The following is a 26,571-nucleotide window of genomic DNA, read 5'->3' on the forward strand; positions in this document are numbered from 1 at the left end:
TCAAACCAGTCTCTGAGATTCTTTAACCAAGAAATTCGTATTCTAACAGACCTCGCTTACCAAAAATTTTCCCTTAAATGATAACATGCAGAAATTTTATAGAAAAGATGCAAATTGTCTAATTTTTATTTATATCTTCAGTGTCTAAAATAATTATTATAACGTAAGTATCTATAATAATTCCGTGCGGGAACGAGACATATCGATAGGCCACTACCACTGTCTATTGCAATATAATTAGTGTTCATTTTTCAAACATATTCACCTGCATTAATCTATTTACAAAATAGTAACAATCCGTTTCACCAGACCCACTTATTTATAATTAGGGTAGTTTCTAGACCTGTTCAGTTACAGCGTAGATTATTAAATTAAAGGCGTATAGCATATTTTATTCAATTCTCTCATCTGTTGCCGTATAGCTTTCCATTTGTATGTCATATTTATTATTGCAGAAAATATGACCGGCAGATATATTTTACTGCGTTTCTTCATTTTTTTCTCTAGCCTTGTTTTATTAGCCATCATTAGACCTGTTCATTGTTGTTACGATTGCCTCTCCACTTTACAATTATGATATTTAGAGTTAATTCTTAGAATAAATAATATAGGTATTACATACTTTGATAGTTGTAATAATCGCATAATTATTTTAATAATACTAAGTTCCATTTAAGGTATATTTTCAAATATATATTGAAACTAAAGTAGTACGTATATTGTATATTTTAAGTAGTAGGAAATATTCAAAAACACTAGAGTAGGTATATAGCTAATTAGGTGCTTAGTTTTTTGACAAATTTTATTTTCATCTATCTACCGATTGTGAAAAACCGTATAGTAGTGTATATTGGGATATGTGTTTTATGCAAAATTATTATTTGTCACACCCAATTATAATAATTATCAAACATAATATGTGTACTGCATTCTCGATAATAGAATATGTTCAAAACAAATTTACGTAACGTTTTCTATCATTGCTTATGTATGGACTGGTCAAACTAAATTTCTAAATTAGTACTTTTTTATAATGATATATTATTATGATATAAATATGCCACTTAAATGTAATATTTAAATCACCATCACATAATAAGTACAATTTAATTTAAATTTTTGGCCTAACTTCTATAGTAGGTACATAAAAATAGACACATTACCGTTACCTCCTATTAATCCGTTACCGTTAATCTCCTATTAATCAATACTTTTTTCAAATTAGACAAATTAATGTTTCGTTTTAATACTTTGTTAACACAATACTAGGCAGGCATTTTTGAGTTGATTCTGAAAAAAAACAGTCACACTTATCATAAATAGTGATTAAATATAAAATAAATATAAAAAATAAATCCACTCTTACTTACCCCTACCAAAAGCGTATGGGCACTATGTTCTTTTTAGGAATCGACAATATGCTCGGACATTGAAAGTAGAAAATGAGTGGAAAACTTTCCCCTGTTTTCAACACAATGCGAAAAAAGATAATCGCCTAAGTGTTCCATGTCCGTACAGTGACTACCCCTAGTACCATATTATAATAACAAATGTAAAAAAATGCTACATGTGTATTTTTTTATGAGACGAAGTGAGTTAAATTATTAATACGGTGAGATGTGAAAAATGTCTTTTTATATTATTCGTTTTTACGGTAACGTTTTATGTCAATAATTGACATTTATATTATGTATACCTACTAACATCCAGTAAATTTTCCCTATTTATGGTCTAGCTAGGCGGCTATAACCTGCTTCCGACCTGACAGAATCTTTATAATAAACACACACACGTCAAGTCAGACGTATTACAACCTACAGTATTACAAACATGGTCTTAACTCACTTGTTTGTCAAATGGAGATACGAATGGGAGGCTCTTTAGTTTCAAATAATAATTTTCCAATACTGTTAACCAAAAAATGTGCATGGATTAAATATAAATTATAAAAAAGTAACTGACTTATACATACTGTATAAAATGAATAATGGCTTAAAATCATATTGATTGACTAGTTATCAAACGCTGTTGCACCCAGATTTAAAATAGACTGTTCAACCTTCATCGCGACCGGATGTGTGTCCCTCGATGAAGCACTCAGTCCGTCGAATTTCCGCCAGCGTCGCGCGGCCGGCGTCCCTTTTCCGACGCCGCAATTACTTAGCCAATTAGACAGGCGTCGAGACGCGCCTTTGTACCCGAAGAAAATTTGTGGCCGCAATAATTGAATAAATTTGGCCCGCCTTATTCTATCATACTACTTGTCTTTGCCACACTGTCGACGTTTTTGATTCACCACATTGCAAAATTTGTAACTGAAAGAGGAATTATTTTGAATTTTGCTGAGGGCTGTAATTAAACGAAATGTCAATGGTAATTGGAGCATATTTTTTTCTATAGCGTATAAGATACATAAGTCCAAGATTATTTTTTTATTTTATTTATAACACATGCTAATTATCGATAACGTACAGTAATAAAACACAGCTTAGGTAAGTGTCTATTTCCATATATTTAATCTTCTTCTTCATTCAGTCATCATCGTAGCAATCTTCGCTGTATTATCTGCTACACTGAATAGTTGAGTAGACGTGCAAGCATACAAATCACGGATGTTATTCATCTATGAAATACGATTTCGTTATCTGTTACATCCAACGTTGATATTTCCTTGGATAACAAGTTCGGGAATGCTGTATATTAAACTATACTGTAGTTTTCTGGTTTTAATATTACGTAAAATTTCTTTGTTCTTTCCAATTCGATTTAAGATGTCAACATGTGTCACCCAATTTGTCCAAGAATTTTTAGGGTGCATCTTTACAGCCGAAGACTTAATAATAAGTATATTTAAAATTATTTAATGTAAATATTATCATCATCATCGTTATCCGGGGTCGATTCACAGTCTTAACTAATTTTTGTATAGTCACAACACTGAAAATAAATAAAAATGATTTCAAGTTATTCTATTTTTTAAGAACAATCAGTGTATTTTAAGTATAATAAAATAGATTAAAAGAATTTCAAAAATATGTTCACCGTATAAAACAAAACTTTTTAATTTGTTCTACAATACTATGCGATTCTGGGCCACCTCACGAAGAGCTTTTGTAATAGATTTTTATTTTACGAGTAATGAATGGGTGTTAGCCACTTGCTCAACCTCAACACACATGAAACAATGGTAATGTTAACCGAAACCGTAAGAGAAAACTTAATAACCTAAATTTTAATAATACACATCATATTCACATCACATTTATAACTATTTTTTAATTGTTAAGTTATCTTTGATTTTTTTTATTTTAATTTTTTATACTTATATAATAATATATTGGTTACATTTTATATGTTTCAAGTTGTAAGCTTCGTATATTTTCAGTAGGTGCCTCTGATAAAGAAAGCACTTAAAGCCAACAATTTAGGATTGAAATACAAATAATACGATGTTTACTACAAATAATATTAATTTGTGGATTTGTCGGTATTTGAAAATATACGCCTCATATACGAGTGAACCAAATGCACTGTGGATTTCTCATTATTATAATATCTAAATCGGTCCTAATTGACACATTAGTGTGAATATATTTAAGTTGCATTATCCTTTCACCTGTAAATGCGCGTAGTGAAGAGGTGCCGGCTGCAGCTCGCTCTTCGGTCTGCGGGACATTTCGCCACTTGGACATCTGAATTGGATGTGACAGTAATTGCCAATTTTGTGTAACAAAGCGCGCCACGGGTATACTCGGCCACAAAGCTTTGCAATTATATCGCTGTGTTTTTCGGGACAATCGCAATTCCTCCCCGGACAATTCGTATTCGCCTACAACAGCGGCGACCACTAATCTCTAAATAAGAATGATTTTTGTTTCACACACATTTCTTTCTACTTCTTCCTGGAATAACCTACAACCAGCAGCGCTTGAAACAGAAAAAATTACGAACCAGAGCTTTCGATATTTTTTTGAAAAAGTGTCTTCGATTTAATGTAATTATAAATTGTAATCTAGGATTATATTTTTTACGTGGGCAACATTTTTTTTATTGACCAAGAAAATAACGCTTATATTATTTTTTGAATATCGAATTTCGTTGATTCTCAAAATTTCGAAGCGTGACATGCGCATGCTTATGAATTCTCAGCAGGCAGAGCTGTTTGCCAGGGTCCGTCCACATACGGACCCAATTGGCCACCCAGACTTGATATCAACATAACCCCCACTTTGAGGCATTCGATAGATTTGCTGGGTCGGATGAGGAACCTAAAATTACTCTTTTAACTTCTGAAAGCACGTCTACTGAAAATACAATCTTTATCAGCGCCACAGGCGAAAAAAAGGTAGCAAACTTTAACACAGACAATTTTTGTTTAACAGCAACATTCCGAAGTCTGTTTGTTGAATCTCAAAATTGAATAGAAATTTGAAATCCGTATACAAAATGTGAACAAAATAGCACAATAGCTCATTAAGGCTATACCTCAATTGAGGCATGGTCTAAAAAGATTGTGGCTAGGCGATGCGCGGATTGCGGGTCGTGGGTTTAAATGACGCATGCCGAACGAAATATAATTTGTCATTATAAATCCAACATGCGTCCATTTAATGTTCTGTTTATTGTTCTATTAGTAACAATAATAATATATTCATTGACATGTTTTCTTTTTCAAGTAAATGGGTAACGTTTTTAGTCATCTTTACACGATTTAAGAATTAATACCCCCGTCGCCATCACGAAACAAATGGACGTATTCCCAGCTCGACGTTCTCTCTCCGAATGCCAGCGAGTCCAAAATTTCGTCGCGCCTATAGTTGAAAATTATTTGCCGATTCACTGATATATCGTCTTAAGTATTGCTTTTAAATGGTTTGTTGGGATTTAATTCAGCATTCTTCAGGATTTTTTAAAAAGATATGAAGCATTCAAATCAATTTACTTAATTTCTTAATAATTCACGACCCAGAATGCAATTTTTAATTTTTTCCATTGAACCGAACGGAAGAACTTCACTCTGGTCCATTTCTAATGTCGCTTACAAAATTTCTATGCTGCCAAGTATTTATGACTTATGTTCCCACCGACATCACTACGTACTCCGTGGTTTTCAAACTACCTCGTCACAGAACGGATATGATGTTTCATGATGATATATATCGTGCGGTTAACCTATTTGATAGTACGATTCATTTTTATTAAATTATTTAATTCTCATGCGTCGTTTAAATTTATAATATTTCTTTATAAAGTACATTTCACTTGTTGCGGAACTAGGTATATACTTAATCTGTTAAATTATGGTTGCATATTTCTTGGCATTAGAAATTAAGTATATTTTGTCTTTAGATATTCTATATTATAATTTATTAGTTCAATTTGGATTATGGTGCATTATCCAATCACTATTGTGTGTGGGTCTATTCTATACTTATCGACCGCTAAAGTGATAGATATTATCAAACTTAGGGTAGGTTCGTATCAAAGTATTAGCACTTATTGCAACAATTACTACCAACTTATTGTAATTGTTGCAATAAGTGCTATATTTTAACAGCACCTCTCTTGACTGTGATAAAATTTAGAGCGTGATAGACAGTTTTGACTGTTTGGACGGCTAACTTATTGTAACAATTATAATACCTCAATACAAATATGTAATAAATACTATAACTTTATCACTTTAGCGGTCGATAAGTACAGAATTGACCCGCTAGTATTAATTAAGATTGCATTTTAAATAGGATAGTTCCTGGAATTTAATAATAAATTTAAGTAGACTATATTATGCATATATTATACACACAGGGCGAAGATTATTTTTCCATATTTTTTTTTACACAGAATGATTTTGAGTCACTCACTCAAAGCATTGAAGTACAAACGTATGAAAACCAATGTGCTTAAAATATGTCAGACGAGTGTGAAAATTCAGAGTAGATATCACTTTAATTATTGTGATAATTGAAGACATATTCCGTGATATAATTACTGGTATTACTTCCAATCGACTGGAAAGCCGTAGATACATACACCACCAATGTTAATTAATAATCTTATATCTACAGACTACAGTTGTGTCTGAATCAGGCGCCAACATAGAGGTCAGTTCAAATGCGCAGATCACCCCCAAGATTGAATTAATATTCTAATGGATTTAAATTCAAATTCCATCAAGTACCTTCAGTCGATAGTATTTCAAATTAACTACGTATACACATGAAACGAGTAATTCGATTATAATACCATATTAAACGGCTGCATTAGTAATTCTATCAATCACCTAATGTAATTAAAAAATAAAAGGTAACAAATTATAATCAAAATATTTATCCTTGAAATGTGACAAATGATTAAATAAATCTTTTTGCTAAACCAGTGTATTTGTACAATATATTATCATCGTTTCTATTATATAAGTGAGTTTTGATTATTGTTTACTTTCTATTGAGTAATAGTAGGTAGGTACGAGTACCTACTAGTAACAGAGTTTCATACACTCATAAGTCGTGGAAAATTGTTAAAATATTTTTTTTTTGTCAACTATTATTAGTGGATTATTTTCTTCAGTACTAGAACGGTAAAAATAGGTTGTATTAAATGTAAGTACATATTTTGATAACTCTGTTACAAAGCAGATAAAAATTATCCAAATTATTTATCATTCAGTCTAAAATAACATTTCCCGAACGCGTTTTTCAGTTCCTTATGATATTTTTTTTGTCTTGTCATTTATATTTTATTAAAAAGATGCCTCTACAATTTTCAGTGAAAGTAGGTATACTAATTGCCAATTAATTTAATCACTTTGGAATATTTGAAATTTTAAAGTGGTTTTTGTATTGTTTTTAATCAATTATTCGTGAATATATTAATATTGTTTATTTAAAAAAAACCTAATACTTAATAAAACATGATGGAATTTCATATTTAATAATAATAAATATTTAATACATTCCGAATAATATAATATAGTAATTTAAATTAGATACTTACATGCGACTGACACCAACAGTACTTTTGTTATTTTGTTTTGAATATGACTTATGTATTTCAAAATTGGGATGTAAAAATAATTTACATACATCCAAAAATTCCACTTATGATTTTAGTTATATACTTAATATGATACAGTTACCAACTGGAAACTGCAAAGATAACGAGAAACTTCTTTCTGCAGTAAAACTTTTAATCATAATATATCACCAATAATTTTAATTAGGCTACGTTTCTATGCCTCTGTTGTCACTATTACAAAATGTAATATGTAGCGATATTGATCTGTACATCTAAATTTACGGAACGAATATTTTTGCAATTGGATGGGACCTTAACAGTGTCTCGGCAGCACTGAGCAATATTTCTGTCCACACTCTGAGTATCGCCAAATCTGTTCCATTCTATGGAATAGTACAAAACTCTCATTAAACCAAAGAATAATAGGAATTATCTGTAGATGAATTGTTAGATGAGTTCGTTCCTCGTCATGACAATGTGCCGGATTCCTGCCAACACTTATGAAAATGAGTGATTAATACTCCAACATTATGGCTCGAACGGCATCATTAATTAGGCGAAACGGGCCGGGATCTGTGTTCAAATTAATCGTTCTAATGTCCTGCCACTGCGCAGATTTTGTTTTTTACCTTGTAAATGACAAATGTTTGAGTTACTTTTATGACAGTGTATCTTTTTGATGACTAATGATGTTCTGTACTGACTGACATCGACAATAATTATTTCTACGCACGACGCTGTGTTGCTTGTTTGCAAATAATATATAAATACAACTCGAGCTTAATATACAAAAGGGACACTTTTATAATATTAACTATTGTGTACTTACATACATTATTAAAATTTCAATTGCTGAAAACAGTAGAGTTTAACTAACTAACCCAGCGGTACCTGCACATTATCATAACCTTATAACAACCATCGATAAATAGTATTACAACTTAAAGTATCCAAAGTAATTAAGTATTAGTTTAAATTCAGGTATAAATAGGGATTGTAATACCGGTATTTAAAAACCGGTATTCCAGTATTTTTCGATACCGAAATACCGATTTTAAAAATCAGACAATACCGATATATTCGGTATTGAAAATGGAAAAAAATGTACTAACATGAACGGTTTAAGAGTACTGTATTTTTTTGTCGGGTTACGTCGTTCGTTTGTATAATCCGTTAGTAACCTCAGCCTTAGTGGTGAATATTTAATGGTGGAATAATAATTATAAACTATAATGGACTTACCTGGACCTATTTTTTTAACGTTTATCCACTAACTAAAAATTAGCTTACAATAATGAAGAAATAATATAATTTAGTTGAACAACAATGTGTTTGGTTTACTTTTTACGGGATAAAAGTTAAGAAATTGTAAAAGTGTAAACACTTAATAATATAAATTTAATGAAATACCATTCGATGAAGAAAGTAATCAATATTTCAACTACTAGGTATTTGCACACATCACTATATCTACCGTATTCATGTTATTTATTGGTAGATACTTCAGTTTTTTCATATATTTTACGAATACCGGTATTAATAGCGATAAGCAACAGGAAATACCGGTATTGTTGTTTTCATTCGGTATTGCAATCCCTAGGTATAAACATAGTTGATTTAACATTTATTATTGATTATCAATTCCACCCCCTTTGATACTTATGGTTAAAAATGGGTTAAATCGTAATGTTAGTTGTACAGTCGGTAACATCCATCACTCAAAATTGAAATATAATTTGGGCGATAGCAAAAGAAGGTTTTGTTATATTTAGAATAATATTTGAGATCATTCTATTTCATCATCTACATTTTTAATTATTTAATGTTATGGTTTTCAAAGCAAATATTTTATTTATTTAAATTGTATTGTCATTAGTGTGTATAACAATAGGCTTTACGAAAATATTTCGAAATAAAACTCTGTAACGATAACTGACGTTATAATTAATTAGTAACCCGATTTATTAAAGCCTCATATCAAATATTTAATCTGAACATCTGATAAATCCGATTTGAATCTGTATTGAATTAATTCCTCTCATGTGTTCGAAATTCGCAATTCCGTGCAGAGCACACATCACTTCATAGGTCATCAATGCAAATATCCAACTCCATTAATCTCTCGGCCGTGTCAAACGGCTTAAATGACACTCGGTACATACAGATGATACATTTTTTAAACACTGTTTATTGCCTGTACTATTTTTGATAGTGACAAGTCATTTTTTATGCGCTTTTAAATGAAAATAATGATTACGTACTGACACATTTCACGATCGAATTTTATTTGACGAAAACACACAGTAATTAGGACGTCATTCGATATAAATGACCTACTTGAAAAAATCGGGAAAAAATACGACGCCTGACGGGACTCGAGCCTGTATCCGGTGAATTCGCGCCAATGTGTTTTACCAATTGAGCCACGCGCGTTCTATGTAACTACGACAAAATTAAGTAGTAGTTTGAAGTATTTTAACCAATTGCGTTAATTTTTGACAATCGACTTTTGTGTTTTAAATCAAGGTAACTACTAACCGCCAACTAACAAATTTTAGTTATAAATAACGTACTTGAACTTGCTAATAACGACTCCCATTATTTTTATTATGTCGAGATGCATCTGTGTTTTATTATATACTAGCTGACCCGGCGAACTTCGTACCGCCTCAGAATCAATAATCTTGTGTTAACTTATTAGCTGAATTAAATTCATTTTTTTATTAAGTTAAAATGAATATTCAAAATGAATTAAGTTCAATAAATGTGCAAAATCAAACCAAAATGAAATGAATTAAGTACATAGTTTTGGTTGGTTCAGATTTCGAAGCATGATGACTACCGAGCCAACCTTCAGTTGTAAATTGTGCGGTGGCAAGCCAGGAAGATCCAATGAGTTTAAAAATTCAGTTGGCTAGTTGGTTGCTTCGTCTTCGTTTGTTAGTGCAAGAACGTAGTGGTCGCGCGGGGGTGACGCGCCGGCATCTTGCGAAACTCAAACGTATAACCGTGTGTAAAATGTTCTTAGACAGTGTCTTTTTTCGGGCATAATACACATGGCTATACGTTTGAGTTTCGCAAGACGCCGCCGCACCACGCCCGCCAAATTACTACGGCCGAGCACTTACACAGTCGATAGATTTGAAGGAATGCAGTAGACCAACGATTTGATTTTGAATTGTGAAGTTTAAGTGATCCACATCTTTGTTATTTGCCGCAAGAATTGCTCGTTCACTCAACCAATTGTTGACACGAAATTGCAAAAATTCAGCGGAAACGAAATCAATCCGTTTGATTCGTCGACAGGAACACGGCCGTTACCGATAGTCAGAAATTGCTTAGAAAGACGGATCGTTTAGCAATGTAACTCGCATGTTTGTCGTTAGCTGAAGGTTCTTCACATAGCGCCACAGAGTCAATGATTTGAGGCAAGCATTTATTTCATCGGCAGCGGTCGATCTTGGAATGACTGGTAGTGTTTGGCAGAAATCGCCAGATAGTAGAATCATTGCGCCTCCAAAACATCTCTCACAATGCGCGTTTGTGCGCCATTCTAAATTCATCGCAGGTGATGATTTTACTTGCTACCAAAACTGTGGCCATTGGTGAATGTTTCGCAATATTGCATATCGGTTTTTCAGTCGTTTGAAGGTTTAACGGCAATTTCAACGCTGAATGAGCCGTTCGGCATCCTTTTAGCAACGTGGCCGCTATCCCGGAAGAAGCAACTGCTACAGCAATTTCGGATCTCGCACGAACAGTGGCCAAAATCAATGACATGAGGAATGTCTTCCCAGTTCCACTGGGCGTATCGAGGAAAAATAAGCCACCATTTCCATCATCAATTGCCTTCATTAACGTATCGTGCACTACCTTCTGTTGGGGGTTCAACATTAGTACATTCGTTCGAACTAATTAGTTCAATGCATCTCGATCATTTTCACGTTCACGTACCAATTCTAGATTGAAAGCGTAATTCACTCCACGATGTGGCATTGGCATTCCTAACTTGACTAACAAACTGCCGCACATGAGGTAACACATGTCTTCGATCAAAAGGAAAACCTGGTTATGTATCTCCTTATTCACCTCGAGATCAGGATTCCCTGAAATGTCACGAATTTGATGTAAAATGTCTTCTGATATGTCATCCTTGTAGTTTTTCTACAGTTCAGGTGGATTCGATGGGAAGCATGTCGAAATAATGATAGCAAATAATGTGCGTATCTGACTTGGAGATGCAGAAACAAATGCTTTAGCGATTGTCATGTCCCAATGAGTATCATTTTCAAGCAAATTGAGCTTTTGACATGCACCACGAAATGTTGGGCACACTACACCATTGACAGTTCGAAGTGATTCAAATGATGTCGGCCCACGAACATTTACCAGCAACAACCGCAAGTAGAATCATTCGCCATTCTTCGGATGAACTGTGTAAATGCGACCAAGAGCATCAATAGAATGCACATCCGGATGATCAGGAACCGCATCGCCTTGCTTCCGACGTTGAAATTTCTTCGATGAAGCGTTCCAAGTGTAATAACGTGGCATCTTAGAGTAGAACAACGTTCGTGCAAACGGATCGCTTTGGCAAATCGAAAAGAAACTGGTCAATGTTGGCGCTGGAGATATTTCAGCACGTTGAGCAACATTCGATGCGTTGAAATAAACTTGTTGACCATTCTCCAGATGCACCGCCAAATGTACAGCAGTGGGATGACGTTCATGAATGGGGAATGAGAGAATACGCCAAATTGCTTCATTGCAGCTCACATATCGACCAACTTGATAGTGCGTGATTTCATTGTTGGTATTGGGAGTTTGAACGCCAAAAACTACAATATCGCTGCCTTTGCTGACATATTTGCAGATGTATTTGATGGATTTCACTGAATTGCAAAACTTCACGTTGCAATGCGCCTTGAATGTTTTGGAAAAAAGTGGCGAATACGGAACAATCCAAGTGTTGTCGACCACGATATCGTTTCACTTCATTTTCGTTGTGATAGTTCTACCGTTATCATTGGGTGATCGACGCCGATACAGTGGATAACCATCATTGGCAGTGATAGTCTCCGCCGTTAAACTTCATGGATAACGCTTGGAACACTTGCCGTCGACCATGCACGCTGATTGGGGGGCGGGGGGTTGATGGCGCCACACTGTCCATAAATCATTTAAGTAATTACAACATCATGCAGGTCTGGATCGGTTTCGGGATCAGGAATCTCGGCACATATGATGTCATCTTTTTGGTCTGGTCGAATTCTTTCGACTAACCAAATAAGAATGTGTGCATGCGGCAAGCTTCGTTTTTGTCATTCAATCGAATACATCCAGCATCGAGTTTCCCAAAGACGCGATGCTTAACAATGTAGTTCATCAGCGACAGGATTTTTTGTTTGAAGACACGTGCCGATCACTTGATGTTTGTCCGGGGAGTAGCAGTTGAACAATTTCTATTCATTTCGGATTTCATGTAAAGGTGATGAATAGATCTGGACGACCGTAATGACGAACATGTCATTGCATCTTGCGCATATTCATGCATATGACGTGGGCTGCCAATGTACATCGCCGATAGAATAGTCAATCGACCAACATTAGCTGCATCTCCTACGGTGCTGATTGCATCGCGTAAATGAATATACTCCTCCGATCGCAGTTTGGCTTGGTTCAACCGATTGAAAGTGAGGTGCTCCGTCTTGATTTTAAGCAATCGACGAAATCGCAGCAAATAGTTGTCAGCATTTTGACGAATCATCAAATGATAAACACTGGAAAATTAATCACATAATTCAAAATTACATAATGAAGCAGTTATCGATGCACACACAATCACAAATTTGATAACCTCACAAAGTGAACATCTTCGAAGGCAACTTACCGTTTGAAAATCACGATCGAAATAGCTATTTGCGCACCTAGCTGGTAATCGGCTCGATTATTCACGTAGATCGATTGTCGAATGAAGTTCGAAGGATGGATTTTGAGATTGGTAGGTAAATAATGAGCAATACCAGCAATGAGATCATGTAATTTTATCATTGGCTTTATTTTTGGACGCTGCCGAAGAAGTAAAAAAGATTCAGGCAGGACAACTTCCTCCAAAATTCACCGGAGTATACAACAAAGTCTTTCGGAATTATCTGAGGCTGAACTGAATCAACTGTCAAAGGATAGATAATGCACACAACGCCTTTCATTTGTTTCTTGTTTATTCTTTCTGTCATGTATCGTTGTATATGGATTTAATTTTTTTGTGATTTCCTTTTATTTTCGAATGCGCGAGGTCATTTTTCAAAATGTCAAAATGTATGAGAAAATGAATTGTCTTCATAATGTATTTTTTCCGTGATTTATCCGATATTTTAATAGTTATTCTGCTATTCGGGGCGGAGACAAATCTAACAAATTAAAGATCATAAAAATCGGTCCAGCCGTTCTCAAGTTATAAATGGTGTAACTAACCCGACCGTTTTATATATATAGATAAGTACTTAAGTTTTATATTTTAACATACTTAATATATTATAATTTTTTGTGTTTAAATCGTCTACATATTCACGATATAATATTACGTGGGCAACCTATTAGTATTATAGAAATCACATTCTATAATATAAAATATTTTTTCTCACCATAAATATGGACAATTAATACTATCGATTGAGAGTACTAGGTGGAATTTGAGTGGAATAGTAGAAAACTTACATCGGTACCGTTCGGTTATCAGGAATACAGCGGAAAACACATTTTGAAAATACCCGATATACTGGATTATTTGTTAGTTTGGGTTAGTTTGGGTTAGGTTCGGTTGGGTTAGGTTAGGTTAGGTTAGGTTAGGTTAGGTTAGGTTAGCTTTGGTTAAGTTAACCTAACAAATAATCCGGTTTATCGGTTATTTTCAAAATGTGTTTGCTGCTGTATTCCTGATAACCGAACAGTACCCTTACATCAATTGCATATTAAATATGTATGGAAAATGCGATAGATGTCAAAATATGTTTGAAAAATAAACAATTTTATTACCCAACTTAAGCAAACTTAATATAAGTATGAGAATAAAATATTATTTATTAATATTTAACTACGTCCTTACGCGATATTATTGTTTCAAAGTGTTATACATGTTATAATAATACGTCAACTCCATTGGCATAATTACGATAGTTGAACTTCTCAACAAGCAGATGTTACCTACTGTCGCGTTACATTATTTTCCTGTCATCTGAGATTCTCCGCCAGTTTTTGCCCTTACATCAATTTGGTGGAGACTTCACAAGCTGGGCGGGAATTTTTCGAAACAACGCTCCGGTCTGAATTCCATTCTTTCGAAATATGACCTAAAATGCATGCTTCCCTCGCTGTAACACCAATTAAATTTGTGTAAATGCATACCTTGCGGACTAGTGATTTTTTCATCCTGTAATTTATACGTGGGGAAATTTATTTTTGGAATATTTATTATTCAGCTGCATAACTTTATCTCGTTTACATTCGGATTATAACGTAATATTAAATAAATATCGTATCTGTTCTGGCAGAACACAATAACTGGAGAATAATAGTTTGTTAAAATGTTTGAAATGGTCTATCGTGTGAGTTTATTAAGTAATCGTAAAAAGGATGACTTTAAAATAAAGACTGTTTATTTTATTAAGAAGGTTTCCAGATGGTAAAGTTTGAAATAAGGAACATTTTGGTATAACTAACTCAATATGTAATTTTTTCGAATTAGTGTCTTCTGCCAGAACAGTGACGATATGATACTGCTATATTATATCGTATGTTATTACATTTATTATAATATAACTACTTACAGTCGCACTCGGTTATTACGATCGAGAGATCGATAGCGAAATCTCGGATGTAACAACTAAACATTAATTGACATTTTAGTGTATGATTTTCTCCATAAAGTTATTTACTTTTATAACGAGCTACTTATCGGTTATACCGAGCTAAAATGTCGATCGTTTAAAAACATTTCGACCCTAAGCGATAAAATCTGACCGGACAGGATGCCGCCGGAATCGGATTACGTTTATGACACTAGTTAAGTGTCTAAGTACCTACCCAATTGGTGTTTCCGCCGACAATATTGAAAAAGTATACACGCATATGGTTGAAATTGCATGTAAAAATCCAACGTTTGTGAAGTCACTAGGTACCTACCAGCGTTCATTACAATAAACAACTTCTTTTGTAGCTTAAGAATGCCATGCTTGTTTCAGGGAAAAATTCTAATTGTGTATTTTTTTTTGAATTGTGACTTTTTGTGTTATGTGACCGCTCATTTAAAAATACCTATTCTATGATATAATGAATAACGCTTATAAATTCAGTAGGTCCCATCTTCTCGTAATAACGAAGTTCGACTGTAACTATGTTATGGTATAACAAGTCGAAAGTTACAGAGACATAATAACGAACAGCAAAAAAATACTTATATAATAATTGCCGAATAAATAATAATTATTCGATAAAAACTGGTATAAAGTGTAGTCAGACATCTGAATAAACCTATTTAAGAATGATGTCCTACTATTCCTGAATTATCGAGTCATGTGTTATTTCAGTATGACGTACTAAAGTTCTTCTTCTTCCACGGCGCTACATCCCGGGGTGGGATTTGGCCTCCTCCACAACCGCTCTCCACTCACTCCGGTCTCTCGCCACACTTCTCCAGTTACCGGGTCTTCCTATATGAAGCCAGTCCACTTCTACGGCGTCAGCCCATCTCCTTCTTGGACGGCCTCTGAGTCTCTTCCGTTGGGGTAGCCACTTTGTCATGATCCTTGGCGCTCTAACTTCAGGCATTCTCTCCACATGTCCCGCCCATCGTAGTCTTTGGGACTTACCGTATCTTATGATTGTTTGCTGTTCAATCAGCTCTTCCAACTCGTGGTTCATTTTTATTCTGTAGTTCCCATTTTCCAACGTGGGTCCAAAGATTTTTCGTAGTATTTTGCGCTCGAAAACAGCTAATTTGTTTTCCTCGTTTTGAGTTAAGCACCAACTCTCACAGCCATAAGTGACCACTGGCCTTATAATTGTTTTATAAATTAGAAGTTTACTTCTTCGGCCTAGAATTTTCGACCCCACCAGTCGCTTGCAGGCATGCCAGCATTTATTCCCGGAGATAAGGCGGATTTTTATCTCCTCTGCTGTCTTATTTTGGGTATTTAGGCTGGATCCGAGATACGTGAACTTGTCCACCCCTTCATATGCATTTAAAAAATGTTAATAGTAATACAACACGGCACGTAAAGATGCATATTGGACACAATGCACAAAGGAATAAATGGTTTATCGACTAAATAAAAAAACGGACATAGTAAATAGTAAATTACATTTAAGTGGAGATGAGAAATCTCCTTGGCCAGAAGTATCGTAGAGATATTAATAATGTTCTTAATCACGAACAAGAGCCTGCTAAATCGATGAGATAGTCAACTTCAATGGAAGAATGTGTTATTCGTTCACGACGTATTTTGTATTAGCATTTTCACTCCTTAGCAGAACATAATAATATGTGCCTTCACATAGTGGAGGAATATAATTATTTTTATGAGGATTTCTTGTTAGTTATTCACCCAACACATTAAGTTCTTATACTGGATTAAAATATATCGTTTATATATGTATGCATAAATACTGTATCCATCGTTGAAACCACTACATTTATCAATACATAGTACTCTATTTGAATTTGTTTCACTCAGGAAAATTATACGCTTGTTCCCATATGTGTTATTCTGAAGAATAGATTTGTTATTACACATAAACCATACGTGTGGATATTTTATTAATAAAAAATATTATAGACCATTACATATACATATTATATAATCTTTTTAACACTAAAATAGGCCATGAGACCCAATGATAACAGTCTATTGAAACAATAGTATATTTAGTAATAAAAGAGAAATAATCACAAACATCCAGTGTTTGATTAAATCACGTAAATATATTGAAACCCCAACAAGAATCTGACGCACTGGACTACTTACCTTTTAAATAATATGGTGTTTGGGAAACTATTAATGTGTTATTCAAATAATAGTATAATATGTATATTTTGAATTCGATTTAAATTATTGAAATTTAATTTTCTCAAAATATACAAAACAAAACATTTCGCGCTCTTACTTAGTCATCGATATAATACACAATAACTGAAATCAAAATATGGCTTTAATTATTCTTCTGTTTTTTTTCAGACTCTGGTTGCTCTATCCCATAAACGGAGCAGACGATTTAAAGAAATCGTAAGTATTAAATTTAATATAAAGTATATTCACGAATTAAAAAACACAAATGTCATATTTTTTAATAGGAGATAAATCAAAGTTGTAAGTATTGTTCATTATTGTATCATTTTAATTACTTAGTTTACTTAAATATATAGGTGTTTCAATAAGAAGTTTTGTTTGTTGGATACAAAGTAAAATACCTATATAACATATAACACAAATATTTGTGTTTATAAATACTGACACATGCGAATTATGTACAGTATATAAAATTGTTAAATAGCCGCGTCAGTTCATCTGATAGACGATTATTCTTTTGGCCATGTTTTTCATGACTTTTACAATACTTACCTAATTACTTTGTGTCATTTTTTCAAAGAAAGAAGACGTTATTTGAAAATATTGTTTTTTATATAATGAAAATCTTAGATAAATTGTTTTTAATTTAAACAGACTGAAATCTGTGCCTTAAAGAAAATGGCTGAAATAATAAATTACCATATTCTCCTTCTCGAGGAGTAAGGGCCGAGTAATAAATAAATATTTATCCTTCCGTCAATGACGTCCTTTGAAGCGTAATAACAGCGTCTATCTGGCTGCCAGCATCTAGGGAGGTAATACAACTTGAGTACCTTTTTCGGATCAATTGTTATTGAAGACGTTCGAAAAGAAGCGAGAATAATAATACTTTTCCCTGTGTAAGAATGACGTGACAAAATATATAAATTTTTTATTTGTTATAAACTGTTTTTTATTGAACAAACAGTTCACTATATTTATGAATGGAACATTATTAGCAAGAGCAAGTACTTTATAATTAAGGTAATTAATACTTTGATTTAAAATACAAAAACCGACTGCCAAAAATTTACGTAACATTCAAAGTGCTTCAGAGAGAATTGTAAAAACCACTAGTTAATTTCGTCGCAATTAGATACGATGCACATGGCTTAGTTTGTAGATCACAGGAGCGCGAATTACCCTGATAGGTTATGTAAATATGTTATAAAACAAATTGTTATGAGACCTCCTCACGAGATAGTTTCAATTGATTTTAAAGCTACTGTAAAAAATGAAAATTATGAAAGAAAATATTAGTAGAATTACGTTCTTTTCTTCCGTTAAAAACACGTTTTAGTATCCCTCGGGTCTAGGTTTAATTAGTTGATAATGTCTTCATATTATGCGAAACCCGCCTTGATATAAAATAAAATCTATAAAAAAGTACATTTACTTAATTTTTACTTCTAATATCGGAGCATAATATTACTGCAAACACCTCGGTGAGGCGCCTTATCGTACTTACATTTTTTCCATCAGACATGCCTTTTATATGATTTATTTTTATTTTATTTATTAAGGAAACAAACAGTTACATATTGATGACAAAAATTTAAAATATAATAATGAACAGTTATTGCAACCAGCAAAGTTTCCATTGTATTTTTTTGTATTTATTGATATATCTATGTATTAAAATATGAAAAGTATAACGTTCCTAATAAATATTGTGTGTAAAATATAAATCACTAAGTATTTAAAAAATAAGTCATAAGCTTATTATTTTCTTAAAAGCTTACGTAGGTTTTACTTAAATATCTGTATGTGCTTTCGTAAGTTTTTGATACCTACTAGATAATATTCAATGTAATATCTCTACTTTGTACCCGGACAGGCTATAGATTCTATTGACATCCCTTTGACACTCAGTATAAATTGGTACTTCTATAAGCGTCGAGTACACTTTTCTTTTCACCCTAGTTCAAGGAATACTGTTCAGTGTTCACCTATAATACTTACAGGGATTTTCAATTTCCACACTGAAATATAAATATCGAAAAAGTGAATTTCGCTCTTAGATGGAGCATGTCTTGAAAAACTTATTTTTTCAATTAATGGACGTTAGCCAATCTATTGGAACTATGCTTTGGATCAATATTCACAATGAAAATAGTGTATGGGTACTATTATAGTGTGTTTTTATGAACAAGTTCCTTTGTTTTCTTATTTATTTTGTATTAAATAAGTATTTTCTTCTTTTAAATATTTTTACACACTCATCGCACTCTTAATTAGTAGGTATATCTACATATCATTAATATCAGATAATTAATGCAAATAGTTTAATTCCATTTAATTGTAACATTAGTATAGGTTATATCGCATAAAATTACAATACGGTGAAATGCTAATAGAAGAATATTTAATTCGGGCTCAATGTTTTCGGCCAAAATGTATTCATAAAAATGTCCTCGTATAGTTTTCCGGGTCACGGGGCTGTACATGTATCAATACTGGAAGGAACCCAACCACAAAAGAGGCTCCTTTGTAATACCCCATGGGGTACCAAATGAATACCGAATATACTACATTAATTGGACTGTATATAAAGGTACACATCGTCTGAGGTTAAGGCGATGGAGGGTGTTTTTCTTATTAGAACAATGAATTTATGTTAAACTTTTATAAGATCAATAAAATATGATTCGAATATTTTGACTCTAATCACCCGTAGAATTCTAATCCCGGAGACCGAATTTTTGAGATGGAAGTAGAAACGTTTCTTTGATGTAGCCAATACCAACATCTGATTGATTTTCTTATCGTAAAATTCCCTAGCAGAGGTCGGCCACTATCATGGCGATCTTTGCCTTATCATCTGCTACCCAGAATATTTCGCTGGAACCGCACTCTTACCAATCACAGAGGTTCTTAAGCCACAAAATACAGCATCGTAATCTGATACACTTACCGTTGATTTTTTCTTGGATCACAATTTGGGTGGGGTATCGTATACTTTTATCCCCTCATACAGTGACCGAGGTACTGTAGTTTTCTGGTTTTGATACTACGCAGAACTTCTCGGTCTTTTCCCATTCGATTGAGAACGTCAACATTTGTCATCGGGTCAGTCCAAGAAATTTTGAGGATGCATCTATATAGCGCATCTTGTAAACCATTTGTTTAGCGTCCATACATCCATACTACAGAAAAGAATTGACAGAACATAACAATGAATCATTCACACTCTCAGACCTTAGTTAAGGCTATACCTCAGTTGAGGCACGGTCTAAAAAGATTGTGGCTAGGCGATGCGTGGATTGCGGGTCGCGGGTGCAAATGACGTATGCCGAACGAAATATAATTTGTCATATATATCCAACATGCGTTTAATGTTCTGTTTATTGTTCTATTAGTAACAATAATAATATATTCATTGACATGTTTTCTTTTTCAAGTAAATGGGTAACGTTTTTAGTCATCTTTACAAGATTTAAGAATTAATATCCCCGTCGCCATCACGAAACAAATTACCGTGTTCCCAGCTCGACGTTCTCTCTCCGAATGCCAGCGAGTCCAAAATTTCATCGCGCATATAGTTGAAAATTATTTGCCGTTTCACTGATGTATCGTCTTAAGGTATTGTGTGTCATTTTGAAAAAGGCACTCATTGTGATCTCAACTTAACCTAGTTTTATTTCCTGAAACTGGTCACAATTTTCTTGTTCTTAAATATTTATATTGGATGTTTATAATACAGAATATTTATTATAACAAATAAGTAAATATTTATCCCTGAAATGATGACTACATCTGTATATTATTAGCTTTATCCAGTCGTACAAATTGTTTCATATTTCCAAGAGGAGAACGAGAAATTTTAAAATTCAATCCATACGAAATTTATTAGTAGGCATCTCGGCAGGGGTGAAGTAGTATTGGGACGGAATAATTTAAAGATTTTTCTTTCGTTTCTAGAGTTGTATTTCTACAACTTTATATTATTCCATGACTCCACAATTTTCCGAATATTTCAATTTCGTTGTTTTTTCAATCGATGTGCTTATTTGGATTTACGATTAGTGCCAATTGATTAAACAAATAATCGTGAAGAAGTATTCCTGTGAAAAAAACATTATTAGGAAACACCGTAAATATACATATTTTAAAAAATCTGACAAAATATGACGGCATATTCTAGCCAATATGATTCCTCTTGAAAGATTGTTACATTCTCAAATCTTGTGAATTATTCTTTCGAATATAACGCAATAGTTTATTCCTATTAAGACACGTGTTCACTGGAGATAAATTTGGTGGTTTGCTTGTTTTTGTTACTTAGGTAATGCTCTGATTGTTGTCTACATATATATTATCTTTTAGAAATGATCTGACAATTAGCCTGAATTAGCCAGTAATTATTGAAAAGAGAAAAGCGAAAATAAGATTAATGCAAATCAAAAGACTATTTTGAATAGCTACAAGGTTCATTCAGACATTTTGATGTTTAGATAGCGTTCAAACTGTTAAAGAATATTCAAAGTATTATTTACAATTAGTTACTAACCTAACCTAATCTAACCTAATTTGACACTGACCTAACACAACATAATATTAAACAATAAGAAATCCTTTTCAATGCGGAAATTATATAATAATTGTCGCTAGATTTCAAAATCAGCCAAGTCCATAATAGATGAATAGGAGAAAAACAGCTTTTCGTTTTCTCAAATACACAGTCACAAGGGTGAAAGTTTATATTATTTCGAGTATAGAATATTTAAAATTAATAAATTCCACATTTTGATAAAGCAAAAATATTAGAAATCAGCAGTTCTTCAGCAATTCACAAAAAAATCAAAAATACCTAAAGGTGGACTTGGCTGATTTTGAAATGTAGCGACACAATTATTGTTAATAATATTCTAATTTATTTAAGTTTTATACTTTTCATGTGCATGTGCCTGACCACTAAGCTATACGTGTCCCACCTAATTGCGACGAAGTTAACTAATGAATCCGCTCTTTTTCTTAATTGCGTTACTCATTGGCAATCGGCTTTTGTATTTAAAATAAAAGTATTTGATTACCATAATTACTAACTAACCGGTGTGAGAATCACTCCAAATTGGACTTGTTATTAAAAAAATATGTTTTCTAATGGTTTTATATGACGTATTGGAAGTGTTTTCAAATTATGTATGTTCAATAAAAGAAGGTTAAATTCGTGTGTTAATTATTTTGTTAAATAAAAATATATGTTCTATAAAGATGTACTATAATATAGGTAGCCCAGTGACCCCTAGTTTGAGTGAAGCACTAATAATTCTAGAACATTCTCTCTCGCCTCTTAATTCCCTTCCAACTGCGATGCTTTATCAATATGCAGATTGTTCCGTAAAATCTCAGAGAGTGTACACTTTTGGAATTTTAATTTTTCCTACTGAACGTTGCGGAACGCGTCCGAACCTCTCCAAACAACCTTAGGATTTCATCAAATTTAATTAAACACGCGCAATCACATTGTGAAAACAAATCATACAGCCACCGTAATATAATGAGCGGTATTTCAAAATTTATTTAAACTTTTTTATATTGTTATTCTACATGTACGACAGAATACTGGATGAGATATTTTAATTCGTAACCGTTAGCTTTACATTATATTCGTCCAAATTGATTTAAGTTTTGTACTTTTCCATTTGATTTTTTTTGCGCGTCAGGTTTCTCCATTCAACATCTTCGGGCACTATGCACACTCGCCAATAGTTTCTGATTGGGATGTTGATAAATAATAAGAAAAAATGATACTTCTTTCTCGACTTTGGCTTTTTTTTTGTTTGCCAAAAATTTGTTTGCGTAACTTAAATAAAAACTCGATAAACCAATCTCAAATTCTCGACCATCAACATTTGAAAATTCAAATTTTAGAAACATGGCGTACTATTTCTGATCTTATTTTTATCTTCAAATTAATCACCTACTTTGAATTAAAATACAAAAGCCGACCGCCAATAAGTAGCTCAATTTAGAAAGCGCTTCAGTGAGTATTAAATGCCATTAGTTAAATTTGTCGCAATTAGGTATGACTCCTTTAGCATTGTGGTCAATGCGCGTGGGCGCGATACCCGAGAGATGCAGGTTCGATTCGTGCGGGGTGTCATAGGTACTTTTTTCAAAAAGATTTTTTCTATTGGATATAATATTATATATTTCTCAGAATTGTTTTCAAAATTATGTATGTTTAATCAATAACCATTTAGATTCCCCACAATTACTGTCTAACTTTAAATTGAATGTACCCGGAGTCAATATTTGTCCTTACATTTTCTCACTTATATACATACATTCACACATATAAAACCTAGGTTATAATTATCCGGTGTCTCGATTCCGCAGAACCTTGAATCCTCACACTGATCGAGTGGATCTGCTTTGTTCTCTTGCCTCTTTAATATTAATTTGCTCCAAAATCTACGACTAATCGTATCTGGAAGACTTTTTTCTTTTTTTTTCTTTTCTCATATTATTGCCTGTCTTTTTATTATATACCTACATACTTTTTTATGTTTTTTTTCTATTTTTCTTATGATTACTACTATGTAATGCGTTTTCTTTTTTTAATAAAAATTTTACTTTCCAATTATATTCTTTACAGCTGTAACCTATTATTTGATCTAATTTAATTTGATTTATTATGCTTTTTGTGTCCGCCTGTTATTGGGACCATCACATATTATTTTATTCTATATTATACTTATCACTTATTCTCTGTGATTGATCCTATTGACTGACCTAAATAAAAAAAATGTGTGCCACCAATACTTATGTTTGAATGTGAACCATGAAAATGAATGTAAGGTAAACCCAAATACTACAAACAATACAACGTGGTATGCAAAGGTGCATTATGGGTGTAACATGTAAAGTCCGCAAATAAACCAATGGATAAGGAAGCAGATAGAAGTTGGTGGTGTGATATAAGTCGAAAATATCGTTAATTAGCAATACATCGGACATCTTATGCAGTTGTAGACAGTGATAAAAGAAACTTTACGACCACATGGCCACTCTGAATTCCCCCTAGATCGGCAAACTTACCAAGTTCGGCAAGTATCGATCCTGGTTAATGATTTGATTAATATTACACTATACTGACTCACTTTGGTAGTTTATTGATCATAAATTCAAGAAAGACACATATGTATCGACTTTGATAAGATCAATGCCTATCAATAAATTTACGTAATACTAGTTTTATACATATATCGGTAGCTTTTATATTTTAATGAAGAATATACATCTGCCTCATTAGATAAAATATGTCCGTGCATGTATATTCCAAAAAAGTAGTTTTTTTATAACGTTAAATAGATTTTTTATAACCGTGATAACATCTTACTAAAAAGCGTTCACTCTTTTATCGATCCGACAATCTCAAATGGAGAAAATGATTTTATTTTAATTGATCCCATTTGAGGTATTTTAGTATATTTATAAAAAAGCCGAATGTCTCGTTTGGAACATAAAGTTGATTTGTTTGGTTCGTTAGGACATTTCGTCTCTGGGGCGTGATCGGATACGAGCGCTTCACAAACTTTTCGTTTATTACATTAATTTTAGACTAAAATTTCAATACCCAATAAAATCAGTAGTATTAATTACTGTCAAAACCTAACATAAATGAATAGAATTATTAAATATATCGAAGGTTAAAAAAGAACATACGATTAAACTTGGTTATATTACAAACATTTTGAAATATTTATTTTCTTTTGAATTACCTAATGTTGTTTTTTTATTTTTCATAAAATTATTTTTTGCTTTGTTTTTTTCTTTAGTTAATTTACTTGTACTTTTTATTCTATTAACAACCTATTACCTATCTCATTTCTTATGCCTTTTTGAATTAATTCCTCTCGGTTATTATAAAAATCATAGAACTAGGGTGATGATACTTATATGCAATTTTGGTTTATTTTTGGTAGACCCATAGAGAATCTATTAACATAAAAAAGAAACTACATGTATGACAATGAGTTTATTCGGAACAGAGGTAAGGCCAGTGTCTTACATTAAGTAGTATATGTAATGAGAAAAATATCATCATCATGCTTACTGGTGGCGCAATAACCCGAGTGGGATTTCACCAACTCTAGATGCCTTCCACATATCTTATACTTATCATCCACTATCGCCTACTAATCCGAGATACTGATTGTTTGCTCTATGCCTTCCAATCACTTCAAAACCCTCCAACATTCTTCCCACCAATAAAATTGGTTAAGTCCATCTTAGTCAGGAAAATTTGTTCTTTGGATTTATTTTGCAACATGTAGTTTCATGTTCATTTTTGACTTAATATACTATTAGAATCTTTGATACAGTTCGGTTATGAGGAATACAGCGGAAAACACATTTTGAAAATACCCGATATACTGAATTATCTGTTAGTTTGGGTTAGTTTAGGTTAGGTTAGGTTAGGTTAGGTTAACAAATAATCCAGTATATCAGCTATTTTCAAAATGTGTTTTCCGTTGTATTCCTCATAACCGAACTGTACCGAATCTTTAGTTGAAATATTAGTAGACCATTTATGGATGTTTATAATTATATGAAACATAAATAGTATGTGTCATTTATTCAAACATAATCTAAAATATTGTAAAATCCATTAGTTAGAATTTTTCGCAATTAGATAAAATGCCTATAGCATTGTCGTCGATGCACGTGGGCGCGAATCCCGAGAGACGCACGTTCGATTCCTATTGGGTGTCGTATTTAAAAAAAAAAACATTTTTTCTATTGGTTTGGCATATATTTTATCAGAAGTGTTTTCAAAATTATGTATGTTCAATAAAAAAAATGTTTCATTATTAAATCTTAATTATTCGTTGAATAGAAAAAATAGTTTATTAATCTAAATTTGTTTGCGGTGAAATAAGAAAATATGATAAAAAACTATTATGTTTAGTCATCGAGCTGAACAAAAGATATTATTTAGTATATTATGTATATATCTACTATACTAATATAATATAACCTATTTTATGAAAAATATCGAGACGATCCAATTGATACCTGGATCTTTGTGTGTAATTGCTATTCCAGATTAACATTTTTTTTTCATGATGATCTGCGTGATTCGGCGAGTTCACGAGTCTGCTAGTAGTATTATAACTTTATACTTACTGTTTTTTTAACATCAAAATGAAAAAATAATATGAACCGTCTAATTTCAAAAACCGATAAGTCTATATTGTATAGCTATTTTTTAAATTATATTGTTAGTAATATCTGTAACATCCAAAGCCTACAAAAAAACAATGTTTGAAAGCGTGACTTACAAAAACTGATAAATTAAGAAGTTTCAAACCTAAAATATTATTTATGTTACGTATGTATATTTATGTAAGTTAATGTGCAAATTGTTATAATATTGTAATATATAATACGATGGTAAAATAATCATTGAAACTAATTAATTAAACTTGAAATACAAAAACTT

The 26,571-nt window shown here is 32.7% G+C and overlaps 1 protein-coding gene across 1 annotated transcript in view; it reads left to right on the plus strand.

Annotated features, from left to right (window-relative positions):
• LOC147079484 (discoidin domain-containing receptor 2-like) overlaps positions 1–26,571 on the plus strand; it is a 782,269-nt gene that overhangs the window by 465,408 nt on the left and 290,290 nt on the right. Inside the window, exon 5 of the mRNA XM_085941474.1 lies at positions 17,250–17,297. The gene's annotated coding sequence lies outside the window, so the exon portion shown is untranslated. The remainder of the gene's footprint in view (positions 1–17,249; positions 17,298–26,571) is intronic.

The sequence above is a fragment of the Rhyacophila brunnea genome, unplaced genomic scaffold (genome assembly GCF_057557595.1).
Source record: "Rhyacophila brunnea isolate RB1 unplaced genomic scaffold, BYU_Rbru_1.0 scaffold_1, whole genome shotgun sequence".
Classification (NCBI taxonomy): domain Eukaryota; kingdom Metazoa; phylum Arthropoda; class Insecta; order Trichoptera; family Rhyacophilidae; genus Rhyacophila; species Rhyacophila brunnea.